Below are 24,838 nucleotides of genomic sequence, written 5' to 3' on the forward strand. Positions count from 1 at the left end.
TCAGCAAGTTATTGGTGCCCACTCGGGATTTCCAACTTCGAGGGAACTGTTCAAACTAGGGTTTCATCATGGGACAACAGTTATCAGCACAACAGAAACAGTATATAAAAGTATTGAAACAGCTGATTAAAGCTAGCAGAGCCTCACTTTCACAGGCTCAACTGAGGGACCTAATGCAAACTGTTGTTTCCCATAACCCTGTTCATGGAAGAAGGAATGCTAGACGTTGAGCTCTGGGAACAAGTGGGGAGAAATCTTAAATGTATTCATGCACAAGGGCAATGGGTCCCAGTAACATCTTTAATGTTATGGGCCTTAGTCAGGGCTGATTTGATCATGCTCTACACAGAAGAGCCCAAAAAGGCAAGGGAAGAGGAACCATCACCTACCTTACTGCCTCGTCCCCCTCACTCAGCCATTATTACTGAGTAAAAGTGCCACATATGAAACAACAATATCCCCTGAGCCCCCTCCACAAGTAAATTGGAAAAAATACAAGGGATATGCTACAGCTATAGGACCCTGTGTTAGGCAAGCAGAATTAGAAGGGGAACTCTTGGCCTGCCCAGTAGTGGAAAATAGACAAGGCAATCAGGCATATGAACCCATTACTTTTGATGCTTATAAAGAGGTAAGAAAAAGCATTGGGGAAAACAGAGCCACTAGCCTATTTAGAAAAGGATTAATTGAGATCATAGCAGACAACTTCCATATGAGCCCATGGGACTGGTCAGTGCTAGCTAAAACAACTTTAAATGCCAGTCAATACCTCCTCTGGAGGGCAGAATTTGATCAATTATGTGAAGAGCAGACTTCTTTCTAATAACGGCCACTATTATAATTCCCCTACCCCTGATGTGGCTCTCTCAAAATCCTGTTTGGGTAGAACAGTAGCTTTTAAAGGGAGAGAGATTACTACAAGCCTAAAATTTGTTGAGGAGCAATTAACAGCTGGTCATATAGAACCATCTAACAGCCCTTGGAAATCCCATTTTTGTGATTCCCAAAAGTCTGGCAAATGGAGACTTTTGCATGACTTACAGGCTATCAATGCTAATTTGCTACCTATGGAATTCCCATTTTTGTCATTTCCAAAAGTCTGGCAAATGGAGACTTTTGCATGACTTACAGGCTATCAATGCTGATTTGCTACCTATGAGGCCCCTTCAACAGGGGCTCCTTTCCCCTGCAGCAATTCCTCAAAATTGGCCTATAGTCATTATTGACTTAAAAGACTGCTTTTATACTATTCCCCTTGCAGAACAGGACAGAGAAAAATTTGCATTTATAATACCAGCTATCAGTAATGAAAGGCCACCTCACTGATTTCATTGGAAAGTGCTTCCTTAAACAATGCTGAACAGTCCTACTATGTGTCAGTATTATGTAAATCAGGCTTTGTTCCCCAGGAGAAAACAATTTCCTAATTGCAAGATTATTTATTTCATGGATGATATTTTATTAGCAGAACCAACAAAGCCAGTACTTTTATGTTTATATGCCTCTGTCCAATGGAATATACAGTTAAGAGGTTTAATCATACCACCTGAAAAAGTACAAATGTCCTCTTCTTGGAAATGTCTTATTAGATACATACTAACTTCCACGTCAGTAAGATCTCAGAAGGTTAAATTAAATACCAGCAACTTACATATCTTAAATGATTATCAAAAATTACTGGGCAATATTAACTATCTTTGCCCTACCTTGGGCATAACTACTGATAAGTGGCAAAACTGTTTTCTATCTTAAAAGGAAATACAGCCGTAGATTCTCCCAGGTATTTAACCCCAGCAGCAAAAAAGGAAATTGAGGAAGTAGAGCAAGATATTTCTCAGAGGCAACAAGATTGCACAGACCCAAAATATTCAGTTCAATTGTTTGTTTTTCCTGCTAAACATTCCCCAACAGGATTACTAGGACAGATGACTCCAGGGCTATGCTTCCTAGAACGGGTGTTTTGCTCACATACCAGGACTAAAACACTATCTCTCTATATCCAGCTAGTTAGTAGAGTCATCTATGTGGGCCACAGACAATGAAATCTGTTGCTAGGTTATGACCCTGATGTCATAAGAAGTCCCTTGAGTAAAAAGCAATTCAAAGTAGTCTTGCCCCTATCTCTAGATTTTCAGATAGCACTCTCTGTTATGCAGGCCATACAGAGCTTGTCCTTCATGCTGACAAACTATTTCAGTTCTTACCTCAGACTCCTGTAGTTTTGTCTACAAATGTAGTTCACTCCACTCTTAAAAATATGCTCAGAAACCAAAAAAAGGGGGAATATGAGTAAAGGCCCTGACCCTGCAACACTACTAGCACAAGCCTTATTTATCCTTAATTTCTTAAATTTATATGACAAATTTCAAGCAGCTACAGAAAAGCACTTTGCTAAAACCTCTCAAGACATAAAATCCACAGTTTTATGGAAAGATGTAAATAGTAATGTATGGTGTGATCCAAATGATTTGCTTACATGAGGAAGAGGTTATGCTTGTGTTCACACCCCCTCAGATTCTCTTTGGATTCCAGCATGATGTGTCAAACCATACTATGGCGTGGCTAGGACAAAACTTGCTTCCAGAAACGAAGGAAATGACCCTGCAGGACCTGCAACTCCAGATGACACAAGCCCCAAACATCACCTGTGGGATGCTGAAGAAGATGACTCAGGAGGCTAAGTGAATCCTGCTCTGGACACAGACACTATTCACTCCAGATAATTTGCTACTTTTTTATTCTCTCACTTTGCCTGCTACTGTACCTGCTATACTCTATTGAGCCCATCTTCCAAATCTAGTAGTTTATCTAAATAGCTTATTTACCCATGTTGTCCTAAAACTGATCTTTGATCATCCACACACAAGACTGATCTCTACTCATGGGGTCGACACTGTTTATTACCCATAAATGGTGTTTGCTCTAGGTCTTCATCATGACATCTTTACTAAATAAATGCAAGTGTTACCAGCTGCTACTGACTCTGGCAGGGGTCCCCTAGTCATGCTAACAGGCAAGTCTGTGTCTGCATACTCTGTTCATTTGTCACTCAGCCAGAGTCTGTGGGACAGACTCAGAATCTTCCTATTCTATTTAACCTTGTACTGGGGGTTCCAGCCAGGACAATTAGACAAATAAGTGAAATAGAAGACATCCAGATTGAAAAGAGAAAAGTAAATGAAATGGGAAAAGTAAAAAAGTGAAGGGAGAAGACAATGGAATATTATTCAATGCCAAAAATGAATGAACTATGAAAAGACAGAGAGGAAACATAAGTAAACATTACTTACTATGTGAAAGAAACCAATATGAAAAGGCTACATACTATATAATTCCAACTACATAAATCTCTTGAAAAGTCAAAACTATGGAGACAGTAAAACAATCAGTGATGGCGAGGATATAGAGTGAACAGGGATAAACAGACAGACCACAGAGAATATTTGGTCATTGAAACCACTCTATATACTGTAATGGTAAATACACATAATTATATATTTGTCCAAATCCATAGAATTTACAACCCCAAGAGTGAAAGCTAAGATTCTGGGAATAATGATGTGTCAATGTAGGTTCAAGTTGCAATAAATGTATCACTTTGGTGAGGGATATTGACAGTGGGGAAAGCCATGCATGTGTAGGGGCAGGGGTTATATAAAATATCTCTTTACCTTCCACATAGTTTTGCAGCAAATATAAACTGCTCTAAAAGTTGTCTTATTTTAAAAAACATGAAAAAAAGATTTGAATAGATGCTTCTCCAAAAAGTTATACAAATGTCTACTAACCAGAAGAGAAGATACTCAACATCATTAGTAATTAGAGAAATGTCAATCAAAACTATAATGAGATACCAGTTGACACCCAGTAGGATGACTATCATTAAAAAGACAGATAATAGCAGTTGTTGTCAAGAAGTCAGTGAAGAAATTGGAACCCTCACACATTGTGAAAAGTAAAATGCTGTAGCCACTTTGAAAAACAGTTTGTTAGTGCCTTAAAAAGTTAAACAGATTTACCATGTAACCAGCAATTCCATTTCTAGGTACATATCCAAGATAACTGAAATCATATATCTGCACAAATACTTATACATGGTTGTTCATTGTAGAATTCATAATAGCCAAATAGTGAAAGAAACTCAAATGTCCAGGGATAAATAAAATATGATCTACCCATACAATGATATTTTTTTCAGTCCTATGAAAGAATAAAGTACTGACACACACTATGACAGGGATCAACCTTAAATATGTTATGCCAACTGAAAGAATGTCATCACAAAAATCTCTGTTGTGTGAGTCCATTAATATAAAATCTACACAATAGACAATGTATGGAGATAGAAAATACATTTGTGATTGCCTACAGCTGGGGACTGTGGGGGAAATGAGGAGTGTCTGTTAATGGATACAGGAGATGAGGTACCCCAAGTTAACTTCAGACAGTCAATTATAATTTCACAGACCACAAGGTTGAGAATAGGGGAAAGGTGGTTCCCTAAAAGAAAACTTAAGTGTGTTTTGTTGCAGGAAACAGAACTGCTAAAGCTAAGCAGGAATTAGCTAGGCAAAAAGAATGGGAGAAATGAAATTGAAAAACTTGGCAGAGTCTATTTTATGCAAGTCTTGGTAAGGTATGTTAATTGGCTTAGGTTTTATCCTAAAAAATATTTTCTATAAATAGTTGTCAATATGAAAATGGAGTGTTCAGATTTGTATTTCAGATAATTTATTTTGGCTACTCCTCTTAATTTATTTCAAACTTCTCCTTAACCTTCTGAAGTCCCATTCCCACTCTTTAAAAACTCTAAGTTATTTTACAATAACTCATAAGCTACTAATAATAGAGACTGAATACAGGCTAAAGATAGAGAAGGATCACATAGTGGGATAAGTATAAGCCAGTAAATCAGGGGCCACCTGTGCTTCCAAAGGTACTCAAATGAAATGGAGCATGTTTTCTCCACACAGTAAGATCAATTTATCAATCATCCATCTACTACATTCCAGACACTGTCCTAAGCACTGTGAGGATACAAAGATGAATAGAACACTATTCCCACTTTCAGAAAGTTAATGCGCTTGGAGGGGAGAAAAACACATATAACTCTAATAAATGTTAGTTTATGAATGCCACTAGCAGTGACTTTATGTTTCCATGAGGTCACAATCTGACTTTGTTCGGCAGTGATCCCTAGTACCTAAAGGTTTCCTAGCACATAATAGGCATTCAGCAATTATACTTTTAATAGATGTGTGAGCAGGTGATATAAATTCAGTGCAATGGTAGTTTAGAGATGATTATTTCTGGCTGTAGTGGCAAAGGTATTTGGAAATAGGTAGCTTTTGCCTAGATCTTGAAAGATTGGTATTAATATCGTTTAACGAGAAGAAGCTAGATGAAGAATGTGTGAGACCCTTCCAGGAAGAAGCAGCAACAAAATTACAACCAAAGACAAGGTGGCAGGAAAATAAAATGATACTTATTTAACAGAGAATTGAATGGTCTAGATTAGGATAGATAGAAAGCACTGGAGAAAGGGCTAGAGAGGTCAAATATTGGCTTTTTTTTTTCTTTTTAAGACAAGTTTTTGCTATGTTGCACAGGGTGGGGTACAGTTGCTATTCAGAGGTGTGGTCACAATACACTACTACCGGTCTCACGCAGTCCTCCTGCCTCAGCCTCTAGAGTGGTTGGCACTACAGGTATACACCACTTTGTCTCGCTATGAGTCTTTTTGTGGGGGAAGGAAACAATAATGTACTACCTGGCTAAAAAGTTTCAAGAGCTTGAAGGAGGTAGGTATGGATCAAGTAAAACAGTATGTTTCCTCTTCTGTATTATTCTGGGGAGACAGTGGTTGCAGGGGATTGGCACTGGGAATAGGAAACAGAAAATGAGCTAAGCTAACCAAAAATAACCACAACCTACAGGGATTATATCATGTTTTCCTTAAACTACAGGTGTTTGTCCTAATAAAAGTCAATAAAAATTGTTATTTTTCTATAGACCAGACATGCTAAACAGGAACATTTCCCTATTCCAATAAGCTTTGTAAAAAAATCATTACAACACCAAAAAACAAAAAGTGAGTTATTGAGAGCCTTTTCCACAAGATTTAATAATACATTAACATGTGAATAAAACATGTTTCTAAAGAAGAAAATATAATTACTTTTATTTTGAAAGAATGACTTAAAGCATTATTTCTTTACCTTAAATATTTATGTTAATTTAGCTTATTATCTTATTAAATATTTTAACAAATTCCTCAATGCAGGTTAATTCTAAAGCCACGGCCGTACAATTTAAATTACTAAAAAAGCTATTGTCACGCTGATTATAAGTAGATGTCATCATTTTAAAATGAACACTTTAATCATCATAATTGTGTTAGTGATTTTGCTACTTATTGCCTGAAGTGCTTAAGTTGAAGATAGTTAGCCATGCTTTAGGGGTCTTGTAGCGCTATAAAGAGGAAAATAACTGAAAGACTGATTACTGGAATAAGTCAGGGACTTGCTTATGTATTGAACATAGCAGTACGTCACAGATATATTTCAAATTTAACCATCAACTTTAATTGGTTTTAGTCTTCTTGGCTTACAAATGAAATATAATAGTGATGAGATATTTTAAAAAATAACGTCTTATTCAAAGTACTTTTAAACTATATCATTGTGGTGCATTTTGTATGAGTCTAGTGTGGGGATGCCCTGAATTACTGATGCCATGATAATCACTCAGTTATGGGAAAGGGAATACCTCATCTCCCAAAATAAAAAAGGTGACTCCAGGCATAATTAGAAATTATTAATTGTTTTGGATAAACAAGTACCCTAAGGCTGACCCAAAAGCCATTAAGCAAATTCAAAAGCAATTATGTGAGGTTATTATTTCACTGAGGTTGCGTAGTCATAGTCATTATTTCATTGATGTTTCTTAAGGAGTGGCAAGGGATAACATGACTCAAAATAGCCTTGACAGAACTTGATAAGAAGGAAACTATTTGAACTATTTGAACTGAATTTCAGGTCTTTTTAATTGGTTTCTATGACCAACCGTCCTAAAATCCACATTTTTTTTTTTTTTTTTGAGACGGAGTCTTGCTCCTGTTGCCCTGGCAGGCATGCAATGGCACAATCTCGGGTCACTGCAACATCTGCCTCCTGGGTTCAAGTGACTCTCCGGCCTCAGCCTCCAGAATAGCTGGGATTACAGGTGCCTACCACCTTGCCCAGCTAATTTTTGTATTTTTAGTAGAGATGGGGTTTCTCCATGTTGGCCAGGCTGTCTTGAATTTCTAACCTCAGGTAATCCGCCCACCTTAGCCTCCCAAAGTGCTAGGATTACAGATGTGAACCACCATGGTGGCCAAAATCTGTATTTTTTAAAGTTTCCTAATTCCCTAAAACTGGTTAATAGAATCACTACACAAATGCCACTAACTGTCATTGTTAAAGAGAATTATTTTTAAAACGTCATCTTAAGTCACTTCATTTGGAGGGTGGACATTCAGGTGAACTTTGTCAGGGTACTTTTGTATAAATAAAAATTTAAAATAAGAGACTTAATTTCCCCATTGAGATAAAGAGACTTCTTCATCCTCATTTTTCTTAGAGCGTTTACTTTAGAAACCTTATCATTGTAAGTACATTCTCCTCTCTTTGAAATGTATAGAAATTATTTTGAAAACCAGATAGGTCTCGATCTCTTGACCTCGTGATCCACCCGCCTTGGCCTCCCAAAGTGCTGGGATTACAGGCGTGAGCCACCGCGCAAAAAAAAAAAAAAAGAAAACCAGATAGGTGTATTGTGAACTTTATGACTCAGGAATATCCTTCAGAGCCTGGAAGCCATCTTTTTGAAATGTTGATTTGGTTTGGCTCTGTGTCCCCACTCAAATAGCACCTTGAATTGTAATTGCCATAATCCCCACCTGTCAAGGGTGGGACCAGGTGGAGGTAATTCATTCATGGGGGGTGGTTTTCCGCCATGCTGTTCTCGTAATAATGAGTGAGTTTCAGATCTGATAGTTTTATAAGTATCTGGCATATCTGCTTCTTGCACTCAATCCATCCTGCTGCCCTGTGAAGAAGGTACCTCCTTCTCCTTTGCCTTCCACCATGATAGTAACTTTCTTGAGGCCTCCCAAACAATGCAGAACTGTGAATTAATTAAACCTCTTTCCTTTATAAATTACCCAGCATCAGGTATTTCTCCGTAGCAGCATGAGAACAGACTAATATAAATGGTAACATCAAGGCAGATAGTGCTCCTATCTCCCAGTTTCTGTGGAAGGAACGAGTCTAACTTTTGTGGGCACCTTGCTCCAATTTGCAAACCTATGTATTGTCATAAAGGTATATGGTTTTGTTTGTTAATTTGTTTCTCTAGATATAGCCAATATGTTAACACAGATGGTCACCCCAATTACAAGGTAAAGTTAGAAAGAACTGTGTGACAAAAGGTGCTGTCAGTCTTCTTACTTGACAACCAGTTATTGTTCATCTGAAAAACGTATGTAATGGGCTACTTGATTATATAAGGGGTAGAGATTCCTTTCTGTCTTTGCAATCTCTTAATGGATTGCCTGTGATGTGCATTATATTCTGGTGTAATGCTTTTTCATAATACAAGTGTTCTCTTTCTCTCCTGTCTTTGTGGAGAGAATTTCTGGTTTGAGAGACAATTTTGTTTTTAATTATATTTCTTCAACACTTGCAAGCCCAAAGCCTTTCCAAGTAACATGGATATGTGAAATACACTGGTATAAGGATGTGTCAATGGTAGTGACTATAGGAAACGTGTCACTGTTAATGGCATGAAAATTCCATTTTTTAACACTAGCCAATATAAGCAAAATTTTAGATTATAGACTTACAGTTATGTATGTCAAATATAGACTGAGGGTTTGCAGTATTGCTTTATGTGTGAGCTGTGTTTTTTAAAAATTTATATGTATATACATATATAAAAACCCATAAACTGTTTTTTTACATATACATATATTTTATTGCATTTTAGGTTTTGGGGTATATGTGAAGAACATGGAGGATTGTTGCATAGGTACATACAAGGCAATGTGGTTTGCTGCCTTCCTCCCCATCACCTATATCTGGCATTTCTCCCATGTTATCCCTCCCCAACTCCCCACCCCCCCAATGTACCTACCCTAGTTCCCCTCAACAGGCCTCAGTGTGTGATGCTCCCCTCCCTGTGTCCATGTGTTCTCATTGTTCAACACCCGCCTATAAGAACATGCGGTGTTTGATTTTCTGTTCTTGTGTCAGTTTGCTGAGAATGATGGTTTCCAGATTCATTCATGTCCCTACAAAGGACATGAACTCATCATTTTTTATGGCTGCATAGTATTCCATGGTGTATATGTGCTACATTTTCCCTGTCCAGTCTATCATCGATGGGCATTTGGGTTGGTTCCAAGTCTTTGCTATTGTAAACAGTGCTGCAATGAACATTGGTGTGCATATGTCCTTATAATAGAACAATTTATAATCCTTTGGATATATACCCAGTAATGGGATTGCTGCGTCAAATGGAATTTCTATTTCTAGGTCCTTGAGGAATTGCCACAGGGTTTTCACAATGGCTGAACTAATTTACACTCCTACCAACAGTGTAATAGTGTTCCTATTTCTCCACATCCTCTCCAGCATCTGTTGTCTCCAAATTTTTTCATGATGGCCATTCTAACTGGCATAAGATGGTATCTCAATGTAGTTTTGATTTGCATTTCTCTAATGACCAGTGATGATCAACATTTTTTCATATGTTTGTTGGCCTCATATATGTCTTCTTTTGTAAAGTGTCTGTTCATATCCTTTGCCCACTTTTGAATGGGTTTGTTTGTTTGTTTCCTGTAAATCTGTTTTAGTTCTTTGTTGATTCTGGATATTAGCCCTTTGTCAGATGGATAGATTGCAAAAATGTTTTCCCATTGTTAGTTGCCAATTCATTCCAATGATTGTTTCTTTTGCTGTGCAGAAGCTCTGGAGTTTAATTAGGTCCCATTTATCTATTTTGGCTTTTGTTGCCAATGCTTTTGGTGTTTTAGTCATGAAGTTCTTGCCTATGCCTATGCATATGTCCTGAATGGTTCATAAACTGTTTTTAATTTAAATAAATTGGTCTTCAGACATGTTGGGGGCAGCCACTTTTGCAGTTTCATCTTTTTGTGATGGCAATCCAGCAGTACCAAAATTATCTCATCTGTAAATTCAGATTTCTCTCTCTATATTAAACTATTAAGAACTCATTATTTAGTATACAGTAGTAAGAAACTTCCTGTCATACCATATCCTCTGCCTTCATTAAGGACCATTTTGATAGACACACCACATGAAAGCACCCTGTCAACTAGACTTGTTCCAGGAAATGGCCAGCCAAAGAAAATCTTCAGTATTTAACATGGAATAAGACTTCCTATTTTGAAATATGCTTAAAGTACCAGCTCACCCACTTCTAGTATACCAACTAATCTCAAATATACATGAATAAGACTTCACATCTGACTTTAATATAATGCTCACCAATTAGAGACTCTTTCATTATGTTCTTCTTTTTTACCATGTAAAATTTACTCTCTCACATCCTTGAGTCTCTGCTGAAATGAAAGTGATTACAATAGGTTCTCTAGCCACACATTTATGAATAATCAGTTTGTGTTAATTTTAACTTCGGCTCAGTTTTGTATTTGATAGGGTATGATGTATATTTACTTGTTTCTATCCTACATAATGTAAAGGCTTTTGATAGGTAAGAGTGTATATGCTTACATTTTTACTCCCTGACACTGTCTGGCATACTGTAAGATCCAAATTATATTGACTGGACAGATTCATGTATCTTAATAAAGCTGTTAGTTAAAGAAGAATCTTCAATTTCAATGGTAGTGTGTTTTATGGAAGTAAACAAAGACCATCTGAATGAGAACAAGCAAGGTTTATTTACTCAGAGTTTTTAATAGCAAAGGAATCAGCCATCATTGCTTGCATTTTGGCAGACTCAAAGTGTGGCGGAGAAGTGGAAGCTTGGTAGTTGAAAAAAGGGAAGGCTTCAGCTATTATTCCCTGATTGGAGGTTGTTGTTGTAAGGAAGCTGTAGGTGGCTAACTAGAAGTGAAGCATCCAATGGGATTGGTTAGAGGTGCATAACTGGCTTCCTCTAGTTGGTCCGAAGTTGGAAGCAGGGACAAAAATTATTTGTCAGTTATTAATCAAGGCCTGGTCATTTTGGATCAATTGTAACAGGAGTTATTCTTTGGCTTCCTGGATTAATCGTTAGAGATAATAGTCTGATGTCCTGCAAGTCAGATGTACAGAATGCTGGCATCCTGTGCTGGTAGCTACAAATTGTGGATTAGGGTTCTATTTTTCTGTATGGTCTGGCTCTTGCTCATTTGTATATTCTGTCTCTCAATTCCTTCAATAGCATCCTAGAAAAGACTCTATTGTTAGTTCATTCTTCTTAATGAGCAGATCTAATCTTCCTTATCCAACTCTAAAAGCTTTAGGGATCCTTATTACCTAACAAGAAAAATCAAAATCCCTTAGCATGGCACAATCCAGATTCAAACCATCTTCTTGGCCTTTATAGCCTGTTCTTCTCTTCCATGCTTCCAGCACTGTAAGCAAACTAGAGTCCTTTCTATTGCAAAATATAACCATGCTTTCTGGCTTTTGTGCCTTCAAATCAGCTCTTTTCTTGTTTACTGATCTCTGCTCCATCCGCTTTCCATCTCTGCCAATTCCTAGGCTACAATCCCTGAAGGTCAAATAGAAACATATTTTCCTTTTCTAAACATTCCATAAAACTTCACTTTACATGCTTTTCAGAGTATAGCACTATGTAACTATAATAGGTATACATGGCTTTTATCTATGTTAGAAAAATTATCTAAACCTTGAAAATAAGGAAAAATATGAATAGCACATTTTTTCAATGTTATATGAAAGCAAATCATTATTCATGGGAATGTGCATGATTACCTCACTATTTAAGACTTAAGAAAGGGAAATTAGATTTTTAAACTGAATTTTTAAAAGTTAAATTTTAACTTGTAGACTTTTTTTAGAAAGACGAAAATAATTTCTCTCTGGTATGATATATAATACCAAAATTTTATTTCTCTTTCTATGACTTTTATCTCTAACCTGGTGATCTCAATATAATACTATTTAGAAACAATTACTTTGCAAATGTTCTTTGTATCAATTAAAACTTCTTACTTGTTCCATCATTAAGTACTAGAATACAATTTTTGTCATGTGTACATTTTATATATTCATGAGTCATGCTTTTACCCATTTGGAAGTTGTAATTTGATATAAGTGTGTTAAAAACACTGTTAGGAGAGTGAACTATTCTGTATGTAACTAGAATGGTGGCTACAGGTCCACCATTTGTCCAAACTCATAGAATGTACAACATCAAGTGTCAACCCAAATGTGAACTATGGAGTCTGGGGGATATGGTATGTCACTGTTGACTCATCAATTGTAACAAATGGACCACTTTGGTGGGAGATATTGATAATGGGAAAGGCTATACATGCATAGTTACCAAGGTTGTATGAAAATCCTGTGCCTTCTTCTTCATTTTGTTGTAAACCTAAAACTGCTCTGAAAAAGTAATTAATTAAAAGCAAAACAAAACACAACACCTTTAGGTGTGCTTTAACTTTTTTCCATTGTGTATATCCTCAGAGGTCTCATTCCATTGCATTATATATAATATATGTTCCATACATGTCTATAAACAGCCTCTCTAATTTTGGTTAATAATGAACCCAAAGAAACATTTGTTTTTGAATAACCAGAATATAATCTTATATCTTTAGTGAAAACTAATGTTTCAGTGAGTTTTTTTTTTATTAAGTAATTATTGGTATTTAGATCACCACATAAGTTGATTGAAATGTGTAAGTGAACTGTATGTTTACTTATATCATCAGATGACAATAAATTATTTGTATTACTAATAAAAAAATGTAAAGCCCCAAAATAAGCCTTAACCTCAATGAAAAAGTCAATCTCTTAAAACTCCACATTATCAGGTGGCATTACTCAGCCATAGACATCTTTATAAACTGAAAACCTGTAATTTGGCCTGCAATAGCACTTGAAAGGGATTTAATTCCTTGATGCCAACACAAACAATTTCAAAGTGAAGTCTTCTACCTATGTAGAAAGTTTTATATGGGAGTTCTTAAATTACTTGACAGAAACAAACCCACGTCCTAGATAAAAAGTCAGTGGGCTTTAAGAAGAAAAAGACAACACTACTAAGAGATTACATGAGAGATAGAGAGACAATGAGTTATCTCAAGCTTTAAAATTAACATATAATCTGCAGCAAATAAATATGCTTGTGAAATAGCTCTATCCAAAAGAAAATCCATCTCAAGTAAATTTCAGAAGTAATATATGAAAAGGATAACACATCATTTCCAGTAGTCTTTATCTAAAGAACAAAAAGCTGTTTTAACACTCAAAAATCAGTGTAATTCACCATATTAATAAAATAAAAAAGATAAGCTGCATGATTATCTTAATAGACGCATAAAAAGCAACTAACAAAATTCCAAACCCATACCTAAGAAGAATTTTGTCTAGAGTAAGATTAGAGGGGGACTTCTTCAATCTGATAAAGGGAACCTATGAAAAACCTACAGTTAACAGCCTACTTAATGGCAAAATATTAAACTCTTTCCCAATGAAATCAGAAACAAATCAATGCTTGCTATTCTCACTACTTCTGTTCAACATTGTACTAGAAGTATTTTTATGTTAAAAAAAAAATTAAACTATCTAAAAACAGCTACTAGGCCTAATAAATAGACTAGGCAGGGTCACAAGAGACAAGGTTAACATGCAAAAACCAACTGTATTTTTTACATACTAGCAGAAAACAGGAAAAAAAGTTAAAAATTTAACATCTATGATAGTATTAAAAAACAAGTTATTTAGATATTCTAAATTTATGAATGTTTCAGAGAATTTTGTCTTAATGATCTACATGTATGGCATACTTTGGGCAGTATATTTTATACACTATCAACTTTAATCTTCAAAACAAGTTTATGAGGTGGATGATGTTTTTCCTACAGTACCTGTCAAAATGACATAGCTATAAAGAGACAGAGATAGGGTTTAACTCTGTGTTCAGGAAGTAACTCTAAATCCATCATATTCCTATTACACACACCTTAGGAAAAAGTATAAAATATTATATTAGTCCATCAACATTCTAATGAATCATTTTCCCATAGATATCAGTAGGCTTAAAGTCGTTTTGATAAAATGTGTATATATCAAAGTACTTTTATTCATTACAAATAAATGTTGTTATAGGCTATGAGAGACTGATTTAGAAAAGCAGTAAAACAATTAAAAAAATGAAAATGGTAGCAATTACTACAAAATTACATCCAAATATTGGGGTAAAAAGATATAGATCTTCAATATGCTTAGTTTTTTAATGCTTTGAAATATTAAAAATGTCCAGTCGCCTGTAATTAAAATGGAACATTAAAAAATACATGTGGAAAAAAATAACTATTGCTACCTTGGCAGTTTCACCTTCTACTTTGGTAAATTTCTGGAAGGACTCACACAACTCAACATAAAGTTATACTCATGGCTAAGATTTATTACAGCAAAGACTGCAGGACAAGAACAGTAGGAAAAGGATATATATAAGTCACATAGTGGCTTTCTTGCCCTCCCTCTGCATGGATTGCACAGACATATCTTTCTCCTCAGCTGTGAATTGCAGGAACAAGTGAGAGATGCCCTTGCCCAGTAAAACCTTTTAAAGGTAGCTGGTCACATATCTACCACATGACCAACTATCGTGCAGACTCCAAAACAGGTGCATATCATGAATCTTCATGTTCACTCTCAATATGCTGACAACCTCCTTCATCATGACCCACTGCTTCTACATTTATAGAATAACATCACTACACAGTAACTATGTGAATATTCCAACAGTTTAGTTCTCAGGACTTGGCCAAGTATCATCACCATGGCTGCAGTGATAATTAAGAACTGAATGAAATAGACTGCTACATTAATTCTTTCCATGTTATTGCATAAGCTGATTAATAAGAAGGTTGGGAGGAATTGGCCTGGAATTCTGTTAAATGCTTTTCTTGAAAGAGAAGAAAGTTCAGCAAAGAACGGATCAGGCTAACAGACTAGCCTATTCAAGATTCTAAGGTTATGAAACAAACTATAATGTGGTTTTACTGATTCAGCAACATGACAAGCAGTAATAAGACTTTTAAGTAAAATAAACCTGTCTCCACTAGGGGTGAAGATACAGAGAGAAACACTGGGTCATGAATAAAGTACAACAAAAATGGCTAAGTTCCTATTTTTTTTTTCCTAGTTATCAGCTAGCTAGCCAGATAGATTGACAAATAAATAGATAGACCATGTTGGTTACCTTGAGAACTTATGAAAGTAAAAGTGTGTGTTATAAGAATCAAAATAGTGTATCACTATATTTTATATATTCTTATATACCTTACACTAATTCAATATTAATATTAAGGAATTAGTGAATTACCTTACACTAATTCAATATATTTGGTAAACTGATGCATTCTGAGCAAATGAATATGTTAATATACATTTTTTTTCAAAAATTAGTTGTTTCTGTATTTATAAAAATGTAAACAGCTCTTAAAATTTTTATTTATTACCAAGAAGGCCATTCATTATATGGCCCATATATATGCATTCATTTTCTGCTCTAGGGAATGCCATGATCAAAACACTGCCATTTAGGGAAAAGGACCAAGTTCCACTGCAGATTGTAGTTAATGAGCAACAGCTGCAGACAACAGTCTGCAACTGCATCCAAGCAAAGAGTGAGGTAGCAGAAGTAGGACTCTGACTACATGACAAATTTGCTGCTAAAAACAAAGCTAAGATAAAAACGTGGAATGTTATATTTAACATAACTAAAGAAATTCTTAAAGCATGTATACACTTGATATTTACTTAGAAGTATATATGAATTTAGCACTAGAGGAAGTATAATCAATTCAAGCTGTTTGCTTGAATTAAATTGATTTTATTCATTAGTCATGGTCTAGTGAGAGATAATATTATTTCACATTAAATGTAGGCACGTGTAAAAAAAACAGCTCTTATTTCAAATAGTTAATATACATTATTGAATGAAGATAATATAAAATAAAAAGGAAACAAAATAAATATAACCAAGAAAATAACTTTTAATAAGTGTTTTATTAATATGAATATATTGAGATAAAACTATAAATAACTTGGAATATGTTGATTGGAGGCAATTATATCACATAAAGAAAATGGGGCTGGGTGTGATGGCTCCCACTTGTAATCTTAACACTTTGGGAAGCTGTGGTGGGCAGATTGCGTCAGCCAAGGAGTTTGAAACAAGCCTGGGGAATGTAACAAGACCTCGTTTCTATTTTCAAAAATAAGAAATAATTTTTTTAAGACATGAATCAAAAATTTATTAATACATGTGATAAATATTCACTCAGTGCTTAATATAAAGTCCTATGCTAGATTCTGTGAAGAATGAAAGGATGTCATAGTTTCTATTCTCAAGAGAGATGTATGTAATTTTAATATATGATACAAAACAGTAATACAAGAGGATTAACAAAGTTCCATGAGTTTTTTAAAAGAAAAGGAGTAGTTTTCAGAGATGGGAGGGAAAGTTTTATGAAGGTGATAGCCTTAGAGCAGGGTCTTAAAGGATTAATAAAGTCATTTCATTTCACAGATACTTATGGAATGTCAATTTTTCATTGGATGAATAAACTTGATTTTCTGTAGACTATGAGTTCATGATCTATAAGCAAAAGATTAAACAATTTGTTCAAAGCCATCAAACAACTGACGAGTAAAGAAAAGATTTGAGACTGAAGGCAATTTTGCCTTCAGAGTGCCTACTTTAATCATCCCCTAACAATAGCTGTAATAATTGAGACAGAACATATAGATGTACAAAAGAGGACATCAGTTACTCCTATAGAAAGTAAAAAAACAAAACAAAACAAAAAGACAGAAAAGAAAACCTACGACTATTTTAAATATAATATGGAATAAAAAGTTCATATATGATTAGAGACATAAAATCTGATAACAAAAGTACATGAATAATCTATTAAAATTTAGAAATGGACATCAGGATACACAGAGATGGTATGTAACTTTTTTCTTTCCTTTTTTTGTTTTTTGTTTTTTTTTTGCACCATGGTCAAATCTAGAGGGACAATATATATTTATGGATTATACTTTTTGATTTTAAATGGAAACAGTTTGGTTGAGTGGAATAAGATAAAATCTTTATACTTGTTATTTAAATTACCTGTTTTATTAAAAACAAGAATGCCAATGAGAAAATTGGTTCAAGACAAATTTTTTTTTCCCATTTATTTATTTTATTGCATTTTACATTTTGGGGTACATGTGAAGAACATGCAAAATTGTTGCATAGGAACACACGTGGCAGTGTGATTTGCTGCCTTCCTCCCCATCACCTACATCTGGCATTTCTCCCCTTGCTATCTCTCCCCAGCTTCCCACCCCCCACCCTCCCTCCCCTATTTCCCCCCAACTGACCCCAGTGTGTAGTGCTCCCCTCCCTGTGTCCATGTGTTCTCATTGTTCAACACCCGCCTATGAGTGAGAACATGCGGTGTTTGATCTTCTGCTCTTCTGTCAGTTTGCTGAGAATGATGGTTTCCAGGTTCATCCATGTCCCTACAAAGGACCCAAACTCATCGTTTCTGATGGCTGCATAATATTCCATGGTGTATATGTGCCACATTTTCCCTATCCAGTCTATCGTCGATGGGCATTTGGGTTGGTTCCAGGTCTTTGCTATTGTAAACAGTGCTGCAATGAACATTCGTGTACATGTGTCCTTATAGTAGAACGATTTGTAATCCTTTGGATATATACCCAGTAATGGGATTGCTGGGTCAAATGGAATTTCTATTTCTAGGTCCTTGAGGAATCGCCACACTGTCTTCCACAATGGTTGCACTAATTTACACTCCCACCAACAGTGCAAAAGTGTTCCTATTTCTCCACATCCTCTCCAGCATCTGTTGTCTCCAGATTTTTTAATGATCGCTTAATATTAAAGAATATTTTGAAAATAGAAATGAAAAGGTAGCTTTCTAATTTTGAGTGTGGAAATACATTTTCTGACTGCATCATCTTCTGGGTCTATCACATGTGGCGTTTGCCACGGTTGCATGAAGACCAGATTGGGGGACCATCAAGAGAGAATTTTGATGATAAACCAAGATTGAGAGGTTGAGCGGTTGGTGGGACTCAGCAACAGATTATGAGAACTGATAGACTAGAGGTTCCAACAACCCTAGGACAATATTTACAAAAAGGGAAGTGAAGAGTGAAACAGGCTGCACAGAAGTATAGTGAGTGAGGAACAGGAAGATGTTTGACTTCTAGTTTAGGTTGTTATTGCTGCCTTTGGTGAAAGCACATCTAATGAAAAGTAAAGTTGAATGCATTTTTTAAAATTATCTATTACTGCATAGCCAACTACCCTAAAACTTAGCAGCTTAAATCAGCTATTTTATTTTTCCTGTCATCTTATGGGTCAGGAGTTCAAACAAGGCTAAACTGTCTATCTCTGATCCATCCAGCAGGGCATCAGCAGGGTCAGGAAGATCCATTTCTAAGAGGACTTCACTTCTTCACTGTCTGGTGATTTGGTTTTCCTTGCCCTTTCTCTCTCTCTGTCTCTCTCTCTCTCTGTCTGTCTCTCTCTCTCTCTCCTTCCCTCCCCACATAGCTCTGCATCTTCCAGCACCTTTTTAAAACATGATGATCCCAGGGTAATTATATTTCTATGCTTCTTACACAGAGTTTGGGTACCAAAAGTCAGAAAGCAGATGTTCTGGGCCAGTTACATCCTATGCATGAAACTGGCACAGAATTATTTTTGTCATATTCTATTTGTCGAAGCTGTTAAAAATTTGGCTGTGTTCTAGGATGTGATGAAATAGACTCCAGTGCTGGGTGGAGGAGTTGCAAGAACACGTTGCAGAAAAGCATATAGGTTGTTGAGGCCATCTTTGGAAAATACAATCTGTCATAGTAGGACTAAGGAAATTCTAAGTGGAGAGAAGGCTATTAAGAATGGTAAGCAGAGTTCAATATGTTTAATTAACATTGAGTTGTTATTAGTCACAATAAAGCATATGGTTAAGGGAGTAACAGGGGAAAAGACAGAACTGATATGTTAACCCTAGAGCTTTGAAGACCACCTGAGAAGTTATGTTTAATTCAATAGACCAGTCAATTGCAGTAGTGGAATGACATGATCAGAAATTATCTTATCATATTTGATACTTTTTCCGCTGTTCAGACTATTCACTTGAGTTAATGAAAGCAGTATGAGGAGACTAGTAGTGGGAGTCTAATAGGAGGCTATTGTGGTAATTCACATGAAGGGGTAGTTTGAAATGGGATTGAAGCAATAGAAATAGACAAAAGCAAACATTCAAAGAATGATTCAGATGTAGAGAATAGAAGTGTCATCAACATATAAGAAAGGGCCATGAAAAATTGAAGGAAATCTTTCTGGCTGTAGGCAGGGCTGAAGAGAATATTATGTCTTTTCCTTAACTGTCTACTGAAAAAATATTTTAGAAGTTTTTCAAAAGGTTTCATTTGGGTTTACATAATCCCCATTGTAACTGTTGAATATCAACACTTCCATGAGGCACCAGAAGAGGGTCACACTTGTAGATTGTGAGAGATTATCTTTTTATGGAGAAAGATCTATGTGTTCTCAAGGCAGAAAAGGTCAGGTCTCCCTGTAGATCTTTTTCTTCAGATCTACTGATTGACTCTGGTGAGGATGAAAGGGAAGTGGTATGCATAATATAAATATTTAAGTATAATATTTATGTAACTATGTGTCATTTATTATTTTATTACATCTACTAGGTGGTTTTCAAGTATATATCCTTTGTATTTTTCTAGATTTCAATTTATGTCGACATTGCTGGTCTTAACAACAAAATCCCATGCTTATATAAAATGCATAATATATTTTTACTAGTAGTTAGCAGCGTGTTTGACACATAGTAAATACTCAATACTTTTGTTGAATAAGTACGTGAATAAATGACTGTTCAAATAATTTTAAGACGTCTGTATCTTCTCTGCTTCATTCTGTGTGTTAATAGGAACACCAATCATACAGCCCTATTTGGATCTGTTATCTAATAATGCAGGAAATGGTATCAAGAGAAGTATATAAGGAAAGATAATTATAATGTTGACATCAAATTTCTGGTCCCCAGAATATTCTACTTACCTTTATCACCTCCTATAGCTAGATAAAGAAAAAACAAAAACAAAACACCAAACAACAAAAATATCTAACTTCTCCTTTAAAATTGGAGCTCCTCTTAGGATAATAAATTTCTTAGTGGGCTATACATTGTATTAAAAAGTGGCTTATTTGCTTTCAAATTTATGTTAGTTGTTTCAGGAGTGAGGGATGAATGGTGATGATGGAGACTCCTTTTGAGATTATCATGATGCAGCCTAATTTCAATTCTGTTCCCTTTATTTCAAAGCTTTTCAAAAGTAAAGATGGTAAAAGGGATACAGCCCTTTTATGAAGTAGGGCAGCAGTTTTTCTAAAATCTGGCATCAAATAGAACACTACTTCATTTCCTCCCAATGACCCAGCCATTTTTTAGCTTCGGTCCAGCAACCCCAAAATGTATCAAGGTCCTTACAAAAGTCTTTAGCCCATGAAAATTCTACTGCAGTCTTTACATTAAATAAGTGAGAGTTGTAGGATGTAAAAATTAAGTTGGTTTTCTCCCATTGATCATTTAAATCTACTCTATAGGGATAGGGCAGGTTTCATAGTTTCTCTGCGATCTTTTGAATATTAAAAAGTCCTCCAGGCACATTTTCTCAGTCTGTTTTTAGAAATATCCATTCTTGTGTAATAGTAACCATGAGTTCTGTGGAAACCTGATTGATATTATCTTTGGAAAACTATGACAATAAGAGAAATCTGACATAGCTGACTTTATCTTGTGACTTCCAAGCTGTCCTTGGCCATTCTTGGTCATAGGCCAAGCTAACTTGGGAAGGATTTAGATTATAGCTTTACTTAAAAGCAAAAATGGTAATAGTCTCTCCCTAAAACTAACTCCCTCCTTGCTCAGGGACTAAAACCACCTTTGTAAGATTAAGAAAAGACCACAAGAATAAGATCATGGAAGGGACCCAAACTCTGCTAAAATATTTCTGTAGTTTCTATCATCCCTTACTGCTAAGGAGTCATGTCGACAAAGGTCACAAGATTTGTAACTTCCTTAATTACTTCTATTGATAACATCACTATTACAACACCTAAGATTTTTTTAAAGATATTTTTCAGACTGACCTCACTCAGACCCCTGACTCATGGCTCAACTGGTTCTGTGGCCTTATGCAGAGGCAGACTCAGCACATGAGGATTGTTTTCCATGCTCCTATAATTTCATCTCTAATCAATCAGAAGCACCCATTTCATAGCCACCTACCCCCCAAACTGTTCATAAAAACCCTGAGCTCAAAGCCTTTGGGTAGACAGATTTGAGTAAGGTGACTAATTCTCCTTTGTGGCCAGTCTCATGTCATACTCTCTACTACTGTGCTATGGTCTCAGTGCATCTTGTCTGTGCAGTGAGCAGAAAAAACCCATTGGCAATTGCATTATCAGTAGCCATCTCTCATTTGTCCTTCAAATAGGCAATAGTTCACCCCTGGTAAGTCAGTTAGGGTTGCTCTTTCATTTGTGGAGCTCCTGGTGGCCTGGTCTGAGACTCTTTCAGTGGACCTCCTTTAACTTAGTGGTCTTCTTGATTCTCAAAAACATTTTTTCTTGAATCTATGTGTTCCCTGCCTCAATCTGTATTGGCTAATTTCTAGACCTATTAAATAGCTATCAATCTTGACTTCATCATAATTACCATCTAGAAATGCCATTTGCCCCTCTCTTGTGTCATATCTCCTGCTTCCTGGATTCTGCAAAGTTTATGCTTTGGGTGGAAAATATCCATCTGAGAAAAAATGCATGAAACTTATTTAAATTCTTTACTCCATAATATTTGCATTCCATGTATATATAAAGATGTAATTATTATTCTGTCATACTGGATTGTAAATCAGGCTAGATACATGTGGTTTTCAGTGCCAGATTTGAAAACACAGCTGTAATATCTGCTATCTGGCTATTTGATTTTTTTTAAAGTTTGCTGTGAGGCATGTATATGTGTCTGTGCACATGTGTGTGTTTGTGTGTGTGTGAGGTTTATGAGACTGATTGAATTCTGGAAGTTTTTATGATCTTTTTATCTCTACATAGTATTCTGAATATTTTTTATTACATGCCTTGGTGTAGATAACTTTTCACTTACTGTGCTGGACGCTTAGTGGCTTTTTCATTTGGAAACTCATATTCTGGAAAAGGTTTCTTTGTCTTAAAAAAAAATTGTTTTCCTCTCCAATTCCCCCTTTCTTTCTCTTTCTGGATGTGCTCTTGGACAGGTATAAAATCCTCTAAATTGATACCTTATTTTCTTTCTTAAAATTTTTTCCATTTTGCTTGCTCAATATCCTACCAAGCCTTTCTTCTCAGAGTGCCTGAAGCTGGCAACATTAGCATCATCTGCAAACTTGTTGGCAATGTACAGTTTCAGGTCCCACTCCAGAAATACTGAATCAGAATTTGCCTTTAATCAAATTCTCCAAGTGATTTGATGCACAATGCAATTTGAGAAGCACATCTCTAGAGTTACTGTGCATTTGTGCTTCAGCCATTATGTTGAATTTTTAAATTTATACTGTCATATTTTTAATGTCCCTATATTCCTTTTTGGTCTCTGAATATTACTTTTCATAATAGTATTTTCTCTTGTTATATGAATAAAATATTTTCTCTCTCTTATGATATAGCTACACCTTTTAAAGTTTTTTTTTTCTATACCTGTTCCTGATCTCTATTTCTCTAAATCGTTTTAGTCTTTTTATTTGTTTTAGTCTTAGTCATTCATGTAAGAGTTGTTTTTTTAATACCTGATAATTTTGACTGCTTATTTTAAAAGTGAGACACTAGAAAGATGAGTAGTATCTTCATATATGGTTTGTGTTTGTTGAAATGGAGATAAGGTGAGTACATGACTTTGTCTTATCTATCAATATATTAAGGTTTCTTTCTCTTAGATGGATCACTTTTTACAAAAATTATAAGCCTGAATATTATCAGCATCTTCATGAATTAGGGGAAGACAGCTGAGAGGTGACCACCATTCAGAATTCAATATTTACTTAAGCCTGTTTGTATTCAGTAAAACTTATACCCATATTGTCTTCCTAGTATCAATAAGCTCAAAGATTATTGCATCAGCACATATAAAGATTGCCTATCAACAGTGGCTTGGATACAGAAAATATGGTACATATTCAACATGGAATGAGGAGGGAAGTGGGGCATGGAATGAAAAAAATCCATTAGGTATTATGCTCGCTACCTGGGTGATGGGACCATCTTTATTCCAAACCCCAGTAGCACACAATATACACATATAATAAACCTGCACATGTACCCTCTGAATCTAAAACAAAAGTTGAAATTATTTTTTATTTTTATTTTTATTGTTTTTTGAGATGGAGTTTTGCTCTTGTTGTCCAGGCTGGAGTGCAATGGTGTGATCTCGACTCACTGCAACTTCCTTCTCACAGGATCAAGCGATTCTCCTTCCTCAGCCTCCCAAGTAGCTCAGATTACAGGCACCCACCATCACGTCAGGCTTTACTTTTTTAAAATATTTTTTTAGTTGAGATGGCGTTTCACTATGTTAGCCAGGCTAGTCTCGAACTCCTGACCTCAGGTGATCCTCCCACCTTCGGCCTCCCATAGTGCTAGGATTACAAGTGTGAGACACCATGCCAAGCTGAAATTATTTTTTTAAAAAAACTATAGAGAAGCAATAGAAAATGGTAGTTCTGCTGTCTGGTATGTAGAATCTGGCAGTTTAAATGCCTCACATACAAATTTTTCTGGGTTTAGCATCATCTAACATCTTCATTTTGAAATGTATTGTCTGCCATCAATTCTAAAATCTTTCTGAAGTTTTGGGAGGACAACTCAGCTTGCTTCTTATTAGTTTGGCTTCTGAAATACTTAATGTTCAGCTTTCTTAACTTTAATAAAGCACTGTCTACCCATAGCTCAGCTTTCCAAATTCAAAACTTTTGTTGGTGTGTCTTATATCTGGTATCTTCTCTATTCCCATTTTTGACCTTGGGAATTTATATTTTCCTCTCTACTGTCATTTTAGTGAAGTGTGTGATGAAATGAAATTTTTTAAACTGTGTGTTCTTTTTAGCAGAATGTCTATGTTATCTCACTTTATATTTACTGCAATCCTGTCCTCTAGTGACTATGTTGCAATGAGTTAAGAAGAGCGTTTCAGAACAATAACATGTCTGGCTGGGGTGTTAATAAGAAATAAAAATAAAAATAAAAAGCCTACTAAAGAGTATGTACTTGTAACAATATTTTCTGACTTTGAGGCCTTTGGGCTGAGTCAGCAAATTGTAGTCGAGTCGATATTCCAAAATGTCAGACTGAGTGCTTTTGTCAATAAAGTTTTATTGAAACATGGTCATGATTTTTTTTTTACTATTTGTGGCTGTTTCCACTCTATGATGGCAATAGTTGATCTTTTTTTTTTTTTTTTTTTTTTTTTTTTTTTTTTTTT

General features: G+C 35.5%; 1 long non-coding RNA gene across 1 annotated transcript; it reads left to right on the plus strand.

Annotated features, from left to right (window-relative positions):
• The first annotated feature begins 1,170 nt into the window (after window positions 1-1,170).
• Window positions 1,171-19,623, plus strand: LOC116555989. The gene is made up of 3 exons (XR_004270773.1): window positions 1,171-1,303; window positions 2,434-2,435; window positions 19,613-19,623. It is a non-coding gene; the product is annotated as an uncharacterized LOC116555989 (long non-coding RNA).
• The last annotated feature ends 5,215 nt before the right edge of the window (window positions 19,624-24,838 follow it).

This window comes from Sapajus apella, unplaced genomic scaffold, assembly GCF_009761245.1.
Source record: "Sapajus apella isolate SASKATOON/1434 unplaced genomic scaffold, GSC_monkey_1.0 scaffold16, whole genome shotgun sequence".
Classification (NCBI taxonomy): domain Eukaryota; kingdom Metazoa; phylum Chordata; class Mammalia; order Primates; family Cebidae; genus Sapajus; species Sapajus apella.